The sequence below is a fragment of the Petromyzon marinus genome, chromosome 85 (assembly GCF_048934315.1).
Source record: "Petromyzon marinus isolate PM22_M1 ecotype Great Lakes invasive population chromosome 85, UKy_Petmar_22M1.pri1.0, whole genome shotgun sequence".
Lineage (NCBI taxonomy): Eukaryota > Metazoa > Chordata > Hyperoartia > Petromyzontiformes > Petromyzontidae > Petromyzon > Petromyzon marinus.
Window position 1 is genome coordinate 5,890,019 of NC_133750.1, and position 16,577 is coordinate 5,906,595.

The following is a 16,577-nucleotide window of genomic DNA, read 5'->3' on the forward strand; positions in this document are numbered from 1 at the left end:
TATGGTATAAAGTTTTGATGAGAGAATTCTTTTGGGCTGGGTGGTGGTGGGAATCAGGTTTCAAGTAGGTATCTGTGTGGGTGGGTTTCCTGTAGACAGAATGCCCCAATGAGCCATCAGGTCTCCTCTCAAACAGAACATCTAAGAATGGTAGCTTGCCATCTTTCTCCACTTCCATGGTGAATTTGATGGCGGGATGTCTGGAATTGATGTGGTGTAGGAAAAGGTTCAGAGCTGAGAGGCCATGTGGCCAAATGACGAAAGTGTCATCCACATATCTCTTCCACAGGGAAGGTCTGAGGGTGGAAGTCTGGATGGCATCTGATTCAAATTTCTCCATGAAAATATTGGCTATCACTGGTGACAAGGGGGATCCCATGGGGGTACCCTCATTTTGTTTGTAGAAGGAGCCATTCCAAGTAAAGTAGGTATTATTCTTAGTTTTTTCGGTAAAGTCACGTTGAAGGGAAACAACAAAATAATAAAATATATATAAACAATATGTTTTATAAAACAATATGTTTTATATATATTTTATATATGTTTATATATGTTTTATATATTTTATTATTTTGTTGTTTCCCTTCAACGTGACTTTACCGAAAAAACTAAGAATATGAATTACTGCAGTCACGAAAGCTTTAAATCAAAATTTAAAGTAGGTATTGTTGAGGCAGTGCCTAACCAGTGCAGGTGTGTTGGGATCTAGTCCATGTTGGACCAAATTTTCAATTATATTAATGGTATCAGATACTGGGGCCTTGGTGAACAAAGAGACCACATCGAAGCTGACAAGGATATCGTCAGGGGACAGTACAACGTCTTTGACCATAGAGACCAATTGGGCTGAGTTAAGTACTGCTAAGGCGGTCTTGCCAGTGAAAGGCAGCAAGGTATCTGACAGAAAACGGGCTAGTCTATAGGTAGGGGAGTTGATCGTGGATACGATGGGTCGAAGTGGGGTGCCTTCTTTATGAATCTTGGGAAGACCATAGAATCGAGGGGGTCTTGCAGCAGAAGGTTTTAGGGAGGGACGTTTAGTTGGGTCGATTAGGGAGGTCGAACTTGTGATGATCTTGTTGTTTTTTATCGATTGGCCATTAGTAGGGTCATTTTTTTATTTTTGAGTAACTTCCATCGTTGAGCAGATTCTGGATTTTGTTGTTGTATGAATCTTTATCCATAATAACAGTAGCGTTGCCTTTATCGGCTGAGAGGATGACTATATCACTTCTGTTTTTTTAAATTCGCGAGTTCAGAGCGTTCATTTTTGCTGATGTTACTAATGGGTTTCTTAGCATTCTTAAGAATAGTGGCTATTTCAGCTCTCGCAACGTCTGCTTGGATGTGTCCTACGCCTTTGAGGGCTACATCGACCTGAGAGATGATATCATCTACTGGTATGTGTTTTGGGGTGACAGCTAAATTTAGTCCCCTAGCCAGTACTGTTTTCAGATTGTCCGAAATCGGGGTGCTACTCTGATTAATGACGATTTTGTTAACATCTAGTTTTGTTATATGTGGAACTGGGTTCTTCTTTGATAGGTGGTTGAATTTAGAAATCAGGTTAGCTTTACATTTGACTGACAGTGACTCAGCAGAAGAAGCAGTCATGTTGTCTACGTGATTCCAATCAGAAGGTGACATTTTTTGTGTTAACATTAAATGAGCTTGTAGGAGAGTCCTGTCTAAAGTATCGAGTTCAAATCGGAGTAGCCTTATCCTCTCTGAGATTATAGATAGGCTGGCCTTAAGCAGAATCTGTTTAGAATTCGGAGAAGATACAGCAGCAGAAGTGAGTGTGAAAGCGATGGGTATTACCTTGTGATCGCGGCATCTTTTGAGGAAGGTCAGCGTCTCGATGAGCTGTGACTTCTTGTCCCGTTGTCTGTTAAAAGCTCTAACAGATAGGTGAAAGCCCTCCCCATAGAGGTTATCAATTCTAGATTTAAAGCTTTCGTCACTGCAAGGATCCATACTCTTTGGTTCTATTGGGTAAAGTCACGTAGGTAAAAAATAAAATAACAAAATAAATCACGACGTTTCGGCCACAACACAAGCGGCCTTCATCAGGTGAAGGGACGAGACTGTCTGGAGGACAGCGCTGGAGTGAAAAAAGCCACGCTCAGATCACGACCTTTAAGCTGTGTGAGAAGAAACAAAGCGCCTTGACAAAGGAATTAGCATAGAATTTAGCATTGAAATAGCTAAGTTAAAGTATACACATCCGCAGAGGCACCCCTTGACAAAGGAATTAGCATAGAATTTAGCATTGAAATAGCTGAGTCATTAGCTTGTAACTGGTCACAGAAATAGCTATGTTAAAGTCAGAGCATATACATTCACCGAGGCACCTAGTACAAATCAAACAGGAGAATTTAGCGAAACACAACCCTGTGTGCGAGCAAACAAGGTGTCCTGACAAATAAATTAGCATAAAAATTAGCATTTGATTGGCCGATTTTGGAAAAGAGGTGGTGTACGTGCCGGTGGACTTGCCGTTTGGCGCGGGGGGGGGGGAGGAGGGGGAGTTTACCTATTGATGGTGTGAAAAGGGAATTTATAAGAGCTCCGAAAGTTTGGGGTACCACTACTTGAAAAATATACTGTACCATTGAAATTAGTTTAATGTTTAGTTCGATTTAGAACATCTTTCCAATGGTTGCTTAATTTGAAACCATCTTCTCGGTTGAAATTGTGTCTGTGTTTGTAGATCTGAATTGCCTCGTGAACAAATCTCTGATAAAAACCCGTGGGTTTGCAAAGAACCTTGGTATCGGAGAAAATTATATCGTGATCACCCACGGCGTTGTAACAGTGATCAGCCACGGCAGAAGAATTCGTTTTGCCGTGTTTCAAATCTGATTTGTGCTCGCGAATTCGGTCAGAGACATGTCGCTTTGTCTCCCCGATATAGCAATCACCGCAGGTACAACTCAATTTGTAAACCCCGGGGTACTGTAAGTCAGGAATGACATCCTTCACGGATGGGATCAGATCACGAATTTTGTGTACTGTATTGAACCGGACCTGGATCTTGTGTTTGTTTAGAATTTTGGAAATCTTTTTAGTAACGCCTGCTATATATGGTAGTGTGATGGTTTTGACCGGAGTATCAAGTGGTTGTTTCTGTATGGAGGGAGAAACAGCTTGGCGGATGGTACGGTCAGAGTAACCATTCCTTTTGAGGGCCAGGTGTACATGTTTTAATTCACTGGTCAGGTGGTGTTGGTCTGAAATTCAATGAGCCCTATGGTATAAAGTTTTGATGAGAGAATTCTTTTGGGCTGGGTGGTGGTGGGAATCAGGTTTCAAGTAGGTATCTGTGTGGGTGGGTTTCCTGTAGACAGAATGCCCCAATGAGCCATCAGGTCTCCTCTCAAACAGAACATCTAAGAATGGTAGCTTGCCATCTTTCTCCACTTCCATGGTGAATTTGATGGCGGGATGTCTGGAATTGATGTGGTGTAAGAAAAGGTTCAGAGCTGAGAGGCCATGTGGCCAAATGACGAAAGTGTCATCCACATATCTCTTCCACAGGGAAGGTCTGAGGGTGGAAGTCTGGATGGCATCTGATTCAAATTTCTCCATGAAAATATTGGCTATCACTGGTGACAAGGGGGATCCCATGGGGGTACCCTCATTTTGTTTGTAGAAGGAGCCATTCCAAGTAAAGTAGGTATTGTTGAGGCAGTGCCTAACCAGTGCAGGTGTGTTGGGATCTAGTCCATGTTGGACCAAATTTTCAATTATATTAATGGTATCAGGTACTGGGGCCTTGGTGAACAAAGAGACCACATCGAAGCTGACAAGGATATCGTCAGGGGACAGTACAACGTCTTTGACCATAGAGACCAATTGGGCTGAGTTAAGTACTGCTGAGGCGGTCTTGCCAGTGAAAGGCAGCAAGGTATCTGACAGAAAACGGGCTAGTCTATAGGTAGGGGAGTTGATCGTGGATACGATGGGTCGAAGTGGGGTGCCTTCTTTATGAATCTTGGGAAGACCATAGAATCTAGGGAGTCTTGCAGCAGAAGGTTATAGGGAGGGACGTTTAGTTGGGTCGATTAGGGAGGTCGAACTTGTGATGATCTTGTTGGTTTTTATCGCTAGGCTATTAGTAGGGTCATTTTTTTAATTTTTGAGTAACTTCCATCGTTGAGCAGATTCTGGATTTTGTTGTTGTATGAATCTTTATCCATAATAACAGTAGCGTTGCCTTTATCGGCTGAGAGGATGACTATATCACTTCTGTTTTTTTAAATTCGCGAGTTCAGAGTGTTCATTTTTGCTGATGTTACTAATAGGTTTCTTAGCATTCTTAAGAATAGTGGCTATTTCAGCTCTCGCAACGTCTGCTTGGATGTGTCCTATGCCTTTGAGGGCTACATCGACCTGAGAGATGATATCATCTACTGGTATGTGTTTTGGGGTGACAGCTAAATTTAGTCCCCTAGCCAGTACTGTTTTCAGATTGTCCGAAATCGGGGTGCTACTCTGATTAATGACGATTTTGTTAACATCTAGTTTTGTTATATGTGGAACTGGGTTCTTCTTTGATAGGTGGTTGAATTTAGAAATCAGGTTAGCTTTACATTTGACTGACAGTGACTCAGCAGAAGAAGCAGTCATGTTGTCTACGTGATTCCAATCAGAAGGTGACATTTTTTGTGTTAACATTAAATGAGCTTGTAGGAGAGTCCTGTCTAAAGTATCGAGTTCAAATCGGAGTAGCCTTATCCTCTCTGAGATTATAGATAGGCTGGCCTTAAGCAGAATCTGTTTAGAATTCGGAGAAGATACAGCAGCAGAAGTGAGTGTGAAAGCGATGGGTATTACCTTGTGATCGCGGCATCTTTTGAGGAAGGTCAGCGTCTCGATGAGCTGTGACTTCTTGTCCTGTTGTCTGTTAAAAGCTCTAACAGATAGGTGAAAGCCCTCCCCATAGAGGTTATCAATTCTAGATTTAAAGCTTTCGTCACTGCAAGGATCCATACTCTTTGGTTCTATTGGGTAAAGTCACGTAGGTAAAAAATAAAATAACAAAATAAATCACGACGTTTCGGCCACAACACAAGCGGCCTTCATCAGGTGAAGGGACGAGACTGTCTGGAGGACAGCGCTGGAGTGAAAAAAGCCACGCTCAGATCACGACCTTTAAGCTGTGTGAGAAGAAACAAAGCGCCTTGACAAAGGAATTAGCATAGAATTTAGCATTGAAATGGCTGGGTGATTAGCTTGTGACTGGTCACAGAAATGGCTATGTTAAAGCATACACATCCGCAAAGGCACCCCTTGACAAAGGAATTAGCATAGAATTTAGCATTGAAATAGCTAAGTTAAAGTATACACATCCGCAGAGGCACCCCTTGACAAAGGAATTAGCATAGAATTTAGCATTGAAATAGCTGAGTCATTAGCTTGTAACTGGTCACAGAAATAGCTATGTTAAAGTCAGAGCATATACATTCACCGAGGCACCTAGTACAAATCAAACAGGAGAATTTAGCGAAACACAACCCTGTGTGCGAGCAAACAAGGTGTCCTGACAAATAAATTAGCATAAAAATTAGCATTTGATTGGCCGATTTTGGAAAAGAGGTGGTGTACGTGCCGGTGGACTTGCCGTTTGGCGCGGGGGGGGGGAGGAGGGGGAGTTTACCTATTGATGGTGTGAAAAGGGAATTTATAAGAGCTGCGAAAGTTTGGGGTACCACTACTTGAAAAATATACTGTACCATTGAAATTAGTTTAATGTTTAGTTCGATTTAGAACATCTTTCCAATGGTTGCTTAATTTGAAACCATCTTCTCGGTTGAAATTGTGTCTGTGTTTGTAGATCTGAATTGCCTCGTGAACAAATCTCTGATAAAAACCCGTGGGTTTGCAAAGAACCTTGGTATCGGAGAAAATTATATCGTGATCACCCACGGCGTTGTAACAGTGATCAGCCACGGCAGAAGAATTCGTTTTGCCGTGTTTCAAATCTGATTTGTGCTCGCGAATTCGGTCAGAGACATGTCGCTTTGTCTCCCCGATATAGCAATCACCGCAGGTACAACTCAATTTGTAAACCCCGGGGTACTGTAAGTCAGGAATGACATCCTTCACGGATGGGATCAGATCACGAATTTTGTGTACTGTATTGAACCGGACCTGGATCTTGTGTTTGTTTAGAATTTTGGAAATCTTTTTAGTAACGCCTGCTATATATGGTAGTGTGATGGTTTTGACCGGAGTATCAAGTGGTTGTTTCTGTATGGAGGGAGAAACAGCTTGGCGGATGGTACGGTCAGAGTAACCATTCCTTTTGAGGGCCAGGTGTACATGTTTTAATTCACTGGTCAGGTGGTGTTGGTCTGAAATTCAATGAGCCCTATGGTATAAAGTTTTGATGAGAGAATTCTTTTGGGCTGGGTGGTGGTGGGAATCAGGTTTCAAGTAGGTATCTGTGTGGGTGGGTTTCCTGTAGACAGAATGCCCCAATGAGCCATCAGGTCTCCTCTCAAACAGAACATCTAAGAATGGTAGCTTGCCATCTTTCTCCACTTCCATGGTGAATTTGATGGCGGGATGTCTGGAATTGATGTGGTGTAGGAAAAGGTTCAGAGCTGAGAGGCCATGTGGCCAAATGACGAAAGTGTCATCCACATATCTCTTCCACAGGGAAGGTCTGAGGGTGGAAGTCTGGATGGCATCTGATTCAAATTTCTCCATGAAAATATTGGCTATCACTGGTGACAAGGGGGATCCCATGGGGGTACCCTCATTTTGTTTGTAGAAGGAGCCATTCCAAGTAAAGTAGGTATTGTTGAGGCAGTGCCTAACCAGTGCAGGTGTGTTGGGATCTAGTCCATGTTGGACCAAATTTTCAATTATATTAATGGTATCAGGTACTGGGGCCTTGGTGAACAAAGAGACCACATCGAAGCTGACAAGGATATCGTCAGGGGACAGTACAACGTCTTTGACCATAGAGACCAATTGGGCTGAGTTAAGTACTGCTGAGGCGGTCTTGCCAGTGAAAGGCAGCAAGGTATCTGACAGAAAACGGGCTAGTCTATAGGTAGGGGAGTTGATCGTGGATACGATGGGTCGAAGTGGGGTGCCTTCTTTATGAATCTTGGGAAGACCATAGAATCTAGGGAGTCTTGCAGCAGAAGGTTATAGGGAGGGACGTTTAGTTGGGTCGATTAGGGAGGTCGAACTTGTGATGATCTTGTTGGTTTTTATCGCTAGGCTATTAGTAGGGTCATTTTTTTAATTTTTGAGTAACTTCCATCGTTGAGCAGATTCTGGATTTTGTTGTTGTATGAATCTTTATCCATAATAACAGTAGCGTTGCCTTTATCGGCTGAGAGGATGACTATATCACTTCTGTTTTTTTAAATTCGCGAGTTCAGAGTGTTCATTTTTGCTGATGTTACTAATAGGTTTCTTAGCATTCTTAAGAATAGTGGCTATTTCAGCTCTCGCAACGTCTGCTTGGATGTGTCCTATGCCTTTGAGGGCTACATCGACCTGAGAGATGATATCATCTACTGGTATGTGTTTTGGGGTGACAGCTAAATTTAGTCCCCTAGCCAGTACTGTTTTCAGATTGTCCGAAATCGGGGTGCTACTCTGATTAATGACGATTTTGTTAACATCTAGTTTTGTTATATGTGGAACTGGGTTCTTCTTTGATAGGTGGTTGAATTTAGAAATCAGGTTAGCTTTACATTTGACTGACAGTGACTCAGCAGAAGAAGCAGTCATGTTGTCTACGTGATTCCAATCAGAAGGTGACATTTTTTGTGTTAACATTAAATGAGCTTGTAGGAGAGTCCTGTCTAAAGTATCGAGTTCAAATCGGAGTAGCCTTATCCTCTCTGAGATTATAGATAGGCTGGCCTTAAGCAGAATCTGTTTAGAATTCGGAGAAGATACAGCAGCAGAAGTGAGTGTGAAAGCGATGGGTATTACCTTGTGATCGCGGCATCTTTTGAGGAAGGTCAGCGTCTCGATGAGCTGTGACTTCTTGTCCTGTTGTCTGTTAAAAGCTCTAACAGATAGGTGAAAGCCCTCCCCATAGAGGTTATCAATTCTAGATTTAAAGCTTTCGTCACTGCAAGGATCCATACTCTTTGGTTCTATTGGGTAAAGTCACGTAGGTAAAAAATAAAATAACAAAATAAATCACGACGTTTCGGCCACAACACAAGCGGCCTTCATCAGGTGAAGGGACGAGACTGTCTGGAGGACAGCGCTGGAGTGAAAAAAGCCACGCTCAGATCACGACCTTTAAGCTGTGTGAGAAGAAACAAAGCGCCTTGACAAAGGAATTAGCATAGAATTTAGCATTGAAATGGCTGGGTGATTAGCTTGTGACTGGTCACAGAAATGGCTATGTTAAAGCATACACATCCGCAAAGGCACCCCTTGACAAAGGAATTAGCATAGAATTTAGCATTGAAATAGCTAAGTTAAAGTATACACATCCGCAGAGGCACCCCTTGACAAAGGAATTAGCATAGAATTTAGCATTGAAATAGCTGAGTCATTAGCTTGTAACTGGTCACAGAAATAGCTATGTTAAAGTCAGAGCATATACATTCACCGAGGCACCTAGTACAAATCAAACAGGAGAATTTAGCGAAACACAACCCTGTGTGCGAGCAAACAAGGTGTCCTGACAAATAAATTAGCATAAAAATTAGCATTTGATTGGCCGATTTTGGAAAAGAGGTGGTGTACGTGCCGGTGGACTTGCCGTTTGGCGCGGGGGGGGGGAGGAGGGGGAGTTTACCTATTGATGGTGTGAAAAGGGAATTTATAAGAGCTGCGAAAGTTTGGGGTACCACTACTTGAAAAATATACTGTACCATTGAAATTAGTTTAATGTTTAGTTCGATTTAGAACATCTTTCCAATGGTTGCTTAATTTGAAACCATCTTCTCGGTTGAAATTGTGTCTGTGTTTATAGATCTGAATTGCCTCGTGAACAAATCTCTGATAAAAACCCGTGGGTTTGCAAAGAACCTTGGTATCGGAGAAAATTATATCGTGATCACCCACGGCGTTGTAACAGTGATCAGCCACGGCAGAAGAATTCGTTTTGCCGTGTTTCAAATCTGATTTGTGCTCGCGAATTCGGTCAGAGACATGTCGCTTTGTCTCCCCGATATAGCAATCACCGCAGGTACAACTCAATTTGTAAACCCCGGGGTACTGTAAGTCAGGAATGACATCCTTCACGGATGGGATCAGATCACGAATTTTGTGTACTGTATTGAACCGGACCTGGATCTTGTGTTTGTTTAGAATTTTGGAAATCTTTTTAGTAACGCCTGCTATATATGGTAGTGTGATGGTTTTGACCGGAGTATCAAGTGGTTGTTTCTGTATGGAGGGAGAAACAGCTTGGCGGATGGTACGGTCAGAGTAACCATTCCTTTTGAGGGCCAGGTGTACATGTTTTAATTCACTGGTCAGGTGGTGTTGGTCTGAAATTCAATGAGCCCTATGGTATAAAGTTTTGATGAGAGTATTCTTTTGGGCTGGGTGGTGGTGGGAATCAGGTTTCAAGTAGGAATCTGTGTGGGTGGGTTTCCTGTAGACAGAATGCCCCAATGAGCCATCAGGTCTCCTCTCAAACAGAACATCTAAGAATGGTAGCTTGCCATCTTTCTCCACTTCCATGGTGAATTTGATGGCGGGATGTCTGGAATTGATGTGGTGTAGGAAAAGGTTCAGAGCTGGGAGGCCATGTGGCCAAATGACGAAAGTGTCATCCACATATCTCTTCCACAGGGAAGGTCTGAGGGTGGAAGTCTGGATGGCGTCTGATTCAAATTTCTCCATGAAAATATTGGCTATCACTGGTGACAAGGGGGATCCCATGGGGGTACCCTCATTTTGTTTGTAGAAGGAGCCATTCCAAGTAAAGTAGGTATTGTTGAGGCAGTGCCTAACCAGTGCAGGTGTGTTGGGATCTAGTCCATGTTGGACCAAATTTTCGATTATATTAATGCTATCAGGTACTGGGGCCTTGGTGAACAAAGAGACCACATCGAAGCTGACAAGGATATCGTCAGGGGACAGTACAACGTCTTTGACCATAGAGACCAATTGGGCTGAGTTAAGTACTGCTGAGGCAGTCTTGCCAGTGAAAGGCAGCAAGGTATCTAACAGAAAACGGGCTAGTCTATAGGTAGGGGAGTTGATCGTGGATACGATGGGTCGAAGTGGGGTGCATTCTTTATGAATCTTGGGAAGACCATAGAATCTAGGGAGTCTTGCAGCAGGTTATAGGGAGGGACGTTTAGTTGGGTCGATTAGGGAGGTCGAACTTGTGATGATCTTGTTGGTTTTCATCGCTAGGCTATTAGTAGGGTCATTTTTTTTATTTTTGAGTAACTTCCATCGTTGAGCAGATTCTGGATTTTGTTGTTGTATGAATCTTTATCCATAATAACAGTAGCGTTGCCTTTATCGGCTGAGAGGATGACTATATCACTTCTGTTTTTTAAATTCGCGAGTTCAGAGTGTTCATTTTTGCTGATGTTACTAATAGGTTTCTTAGCATTCTTAAGAATAGTGGCTATTTCAGCTCTCGCAACGTCTGCTTGGATGTGTCCTATGCCTTTGAGGGCTACATCGACCTGAGAGATGATATCATCTACTGGTATGTGTTTTGGGGTGACAGCTAAATTTAGTCCCCTAGCCAGTACTGTTTTCAGATTGTCCGAAATCAGGGTGCTACTCTGATTAATGACGATTTTGTTAACATCTAGTTTTGTTATATGTGGAACTGGGTTCTTCTTTGATAGGTGGTTGAATTTAGAAATCAGGTTAGCTTTACATTTGACTGACAGTGACTCAGCAGAAGAAGCAGTCATGTTGTCTACGTGATTCCAATCAGAAGGTGACATTTTTTGTGTTAACATTAAATGAGCTTGTAGGAGAGTCCTGTCTAAAGTATCGAGTTCAAATCGGAGTAGCCTTATCCTCTCTGAGATTATAGATAGGCTGGCCTTAAGCAGAATCTGTTTAGAATTCGGAGAAGATACAGCAGCAGAAGTGAGTGTGAAAGCGATGGGTATTACCTTGTGATCGCGGCATCTTTTGAGGAAGGTCAGCGTCTCGATGAGCTGTGACTTCTTGTCCCGTTGTCTGTTAAAAGCTCTAACAGATAGGTGAAAGCCCTCCCCATAGAGGTTATCAATTCTAGATTTAAAGCTTTCGTCACTGCAAGGATCCATACTCTTTGGTTATATTGGGTAAAGTCACGTAGTTAAAAAATAAAATAACAAAATAAATCACGACGTTTCGGCCACAACACAAGCGGCCTTCATCAGGTGAAGGGACGAGACTGTCTGGAGGACAGCGCTGGAGTGAAAAAAGCCACGCTCAGATCACGACCTTTAAGCTGTGTGAGAAGAAACAAAGCGCCTTGACAAAGGAATTAGCATAGAATTTAGCATTGAAATGGCTGGGTGATTAGCTTGTGACTGGTCACAGAAATGGCTATGTTAAAGCATACACATCCGCAAAGGCACCCCTTGACAAAGGAATTAGCATAGAATTTAGCATTGAAATAGCTAAGTTAAAGTATACACATCCGCAGAGGCACCCCTTGACAAAGGAATTAGCATAGAATTTAGCATTGAAATAGCTGAGTCATTAGCTTGTAACTGGTCACAGAAATAGCTATGTTAAAGTCAGAGCATATACATTCACCGAGGCACCTAGTACAAATCAAACAGGAGAATTTAGCGAAACACAACCACGCTCAGACCGCGGACCTTTAAGCTGTGTGCGAGCAAACAAGGTGTCCTGACAAAGAAATTAGCATAAAATTAGCATAAAAATTAGCATTTGATTGGCCGATTTTAGAAAAGAGGTGGTGTACATGCCGGTGAAATGCCTCGTGAACAAATCTCTGGTAAAAACCCGTGGGTTTGCAAAGAACCTTGGTATTGGAGAAAATTATATCGTGATCACCCACAGCGTTGTAACAGTGATCAGCCACGGCAGAAGAATTCGTTTTGCCATTTCAAATCTGATTTGTGGTCGCGAATTCGGTCAGAGACATGTCGCTTTGTCTCCCCGATATAGCAATCACCGCAGGTATAACTCAATTTGTAAACCCCGGGGTACTGTAAGTAAGGAATGACATCCTTCACGGATGGGATCAGATCACGAATTTTGTGTACTGTATTGAACCGGCCCTGGATCTTGTGTTTGTTTAGAATTTTGGAAATCTTTTTAGTAACGCCTGCTATATATGGTAGTGTGATGGTTTTGACCGGAGTATCAAGTGGTTGTTTCTGTATGGAGGGAGAAACAGCTTGGCGGATGGTACGGTCAGAGTAACCATTCCTTTTGAGGGCCAGGTGTACATGTTTTAATTCACTGGTCAGGTGGTGTTGGTCCGAAATGCAATGAGCCCTATGGTATAAAGTTTTGATGAGAGAATTCTTTTGGGCTGGGTGGTGGTGGGAATTAGGTTTCAAGTAGGAATCTGTGTGGGTGGGTTTCCTGTAGACAGAATGCCCCAATGAGCCATCAGGTCTCCTCTCAAACAGAACATCTAAGAAAATTAGCATTTGATTGGCCGATTTTAGAAAAGAGGTGGTGTACGTGCCGGTGGACTTGCCGTTTGGCGCGGGGGGGGGGAGGGGGAGTTTACCTATTGATGGTGTGAAAAGGTAAACTCCCCCTCCCCCCCGCGCCAAATGGCAAGTCCACCGGCACGTACACCACCTCTTTTCTAAAATCGGCCAATCAAATGCTAATTTTTATGCTAATTTATTTGTCAGGACACCTTGTTTGCTCGCACACAGCTTAAAGGTCCGCGGTCTGAGCGTGGTTGTGTTTCGCTAAATTCTCCTGTTTGATTTGTACTAGGTGCTTCGGTGAATGTATATGCTCTGACTTTAACATAGCTATTTCTGTGACCAGTTACAAGCTAATCACTCAGCTATTTTAATGCTAAATTCTATGCTAATTCCGTTGTCAAGGGGTGCCTCTGCGGATGTGTATACTTTAACTTAGCTATTTCAATGCTAAATTCTATGCTAATTCCTTTGTCAAGGGGTTCCTTTGCGGATGTGTATGCTTTAACATAGCCATTTCTGTGACCAGTCACAAGCTAATCACTCAGCCATTTCAATGCTAAATTATATGCTAATTCCTTTGTCAAGGCACTTTGTTTCTTCTCACACAGCTTAAAGGTCGTGATGTGAGCGTGGCTTTTTCACTCCAGCGCTGTCCTCCAGACAGTCTCGTCCCTTCACCTGATGAAGGCCGCTTGTGTTGTGGCCAAAACGTCGTGATTTTTTTTGTTATTTTACTTTTTACCTACGTGACTTTACCCAATAGAACCAAAGAGTATGGATCCTTGCAGTCACCAAAGCTTTTAATCTAGAATTGATAACCTCTATGGGGAGGGCTTTTACCTATCTGTTAGAGCTTTTAACAGACAACGGGACAAGAAGTCACAGCTCATCGAGACGCTGACCTTCCCACAAAAGATGCCGCGATCACAAGGTAATACCCATCGCTTTCACACTCACTTCTGCCTGTATCTTCTCCGAATTCTAAACAGATTCTGCTTAAGGCCAGCCTGTCTTTAATCTCAGAGAGGATAAGGCTACTCCAATTTGAACTCGATACTTTAGACAGGACTCTCCTACAAGCTTATTTAATGTTAACACAAAAAATGTCACCTGATTGGAATCACGTAGACAACATGACTGCTTCTTCGGCCGAGTCACTGTCAGTCAAATGTAAAGCTAACCTGATTTCTAAATTCAACCACCTATCAAAGAAGAACCCAGTTCCACATATAACAAAACTAGATGTTAACAAAATCGTCATTAATCAGAGTAGCACCCCGATTTCGGACAATCTGAAAACAGTACTAGCTAGGGGACTAAATTTTGCTGTCACCCCAAAACACATACCAGTAGATGATATCATCTCTCAGGTCGATGTAGCCCTCAAAGGCGTAGGACACATCCAAGCAGACGTTGCGAGAGCTGAAATAGCCACTATTCTTAAGAATGCTAAGAAACCCATTAGTAACATCAGCAAAAATGAACGCTCTGAACTCGCGAATTTAAAAAACAGAAGTGATATAGTCATCCTCTCAGCCGATAAAGGCAACACTACTGTTATTATGGATAAAGATTCATACAACAAAATCCAGAATCTACTCAACGATGGAAGTTACTCAAAAATAAAAAATGACCCTACTAATAGCCTAGCGATAAAAACCAACAAGATCATCACAAGTTCGACCTCCCTAATCGACCCAACTAAACGTCCCTCCCTAAAACCTTCTGCTGCAAGACCCCCTAGATTCTATGGTCTTCCCAAGATTCATAAAGAAGGCACCCCACTTCGACCCATCGTATCCACGATCAACTCCCCTACCTATAGACTAGCCCGTTTTCTGTCAGATACCTTGCTGCCTTTCACTGGCAAGACCGCCTTAGCAGTACTTAACTCAGCCCAATTGGTCTCTATGGTCAAAGACGTTGTACTGTCCCCTGACGATATCCATGTTAGCTTCGATGTGGTCTCTTTGTTCACCAAGGTCCCAGTACCTGATACCATTGATATAATTGAAAATTTGGTCCAACATGGACTAGATCCCAACACACCTGCACTGGTTAGGCACTGCCTCAACAATACCTACTTTACTTGGAATGGCTCCTACAAACAAAATGAGGGTACCCCCATGGGATCCGCCTTGTCACCAGTGATAGCCAATATTTTCATGGAGAAATTTGAATCAGACGCCATCCAGACTTCCACCCTCAGACCTTCCCTATGGAAGAGATATGTGGATGACACTTTCGTCATTTGGCCACATGGCCTCCCAGCTCTGAACTTTTTCCTACACCACATCAATTCCAGACATCCCGCCATCAAATTCACCATGGAAGTGGAGAAAGATGGCAAGCTATCATTCTTAGATGTTCTGTTTGAGAGGAGACCTGATGGCTCATTGGGGCATTGTCTACAGGAAACCCACCCACACAGATTCCTACTTGAAGCCTGATTCCCACCACCACCCAGCCCAAAATAATTCTCTCATCAAAACTTTATACCATAGGGCTCATTGCATTTCGGACCAACACCACCTGACCAGTGAATTAAAACATGTACACCTGGCCCTCAAAAGGAATGGTTACTCTGACCGTACCATCTGCCAAGCTATTTCTCCCTCCATACAGAAACAACCACTTGATACTCCGGTCAAAACCATCACACTACCATATATAGCAGGCGTTACTAAAAAGATTTCCAAAATTCTAAACAAACACAAGATCCAGGTCCCCGTTCAATACAGTACACAAAATTCATGATCTGATCCCATCCGTGAAGGATGTCATTCCTGACTTACAGTACCCCGGGGTTTACAAATTGAGTTGTACCTGCGGTGATTGCTATATCGGGGAGACAAAGTGACATGTCTCTGACCGAATTCGCGAGCACAAATCAGATTTGAAACACGGCAAAACGAATTCTTCTGCCGTGGCTGATCATCACTGTTACAACGCTGTGGGTGATCACGATATAATTTGAGCGTGGTTGTGTTTCGCTAAATTATCCTGTTTGATTTGTACTAGGTACCTCGGTGAATGTATATGCTCTGACTTTAACATAGCTATTTCTGTGACCAGTTACAAGCTAATCACTCAGCTATTCAATGCTAAATTCTATGCTAATTCCTTTGTCAAGGGGTGCCTCTGCGGATGTGTATACTTTAACTTAGCTATTTCAATGCTAAATTCTATGCTAATTCCTTTGTCAAGGGGTGCCTTTGCGGATGTGTATGCTTTAACATAGCCATTTCTGTGACCAGTCACAAGCTAATCACTCAGCCATTTCAATGCTAAATTATATGCTAATTCCTTTGTCAAGGCACTTTGTTTCTTCTCACACAGCTTAAAGGTCGTGATCTGAGCGTGGCTTTTTTCACTCCAGCGCTGTCCTCCAGACAGTCTCGTCCCTTCACCTGATGAAGGCCGCTTGTGTTGTGGCCGAAACGTCGTGATTTTTGTTATTTTATTTTTTACCTACGTGACTTTACCCAATAGAACCAAAGAGTATCTCTCTGTCCGTCTGTCTCTGTTCGCCTGTCTCTCTCTGCCTGTCTCTCTGTCTTTGTCGTCTCTCTCTCTGTGTTCCTCTTGTCTGTGTCTGTCCGCCTGTCTTGTCTGTGTGTGTCTATCAGCGTCTGTCCCACCGTAGTCAACGACTGTCAGTAGCAGCACGCGCCCGTTCAGCTCCCACGGCTACACGCCACTCAAACTTGCTCCCAACACAAAGACAAAGATCCCCCGTTATAGCCTGCACAGAACGTCATGGCAAGTGCTGTTAGTGAGCACCTAACATAAAGACGAAGATGCCCTGTATAGCCTTAACAGACTGTAAGGCAAGTGGTGTTAGCGAGCACCTATTAAGGGTGGGACGGCACACGAGGGGGTGGGTGGCCAACACCACGCCCGGCCGCCTTTGTCTCCCTAGTGGCGATGTTTACACACCGCACCGGGTACTCGTTTGAGGCCGAGTCGACGTAG

General features: G+C 43.1%; 1 protein-coding gene across 3 annotated transcripts in view; it reads right to left on the reverse strand.

Moving 5' to 3' along the window:
• Positions 1 to 16,577, reverse strand: part of LOC142907920 (uncharacterized) — a 145,547-nt gene that overhangs the window by 71,612 nt on the left and 57,358 nt on the right. The gene's annotated exons all lie outside the window — the stretch shown is intronic.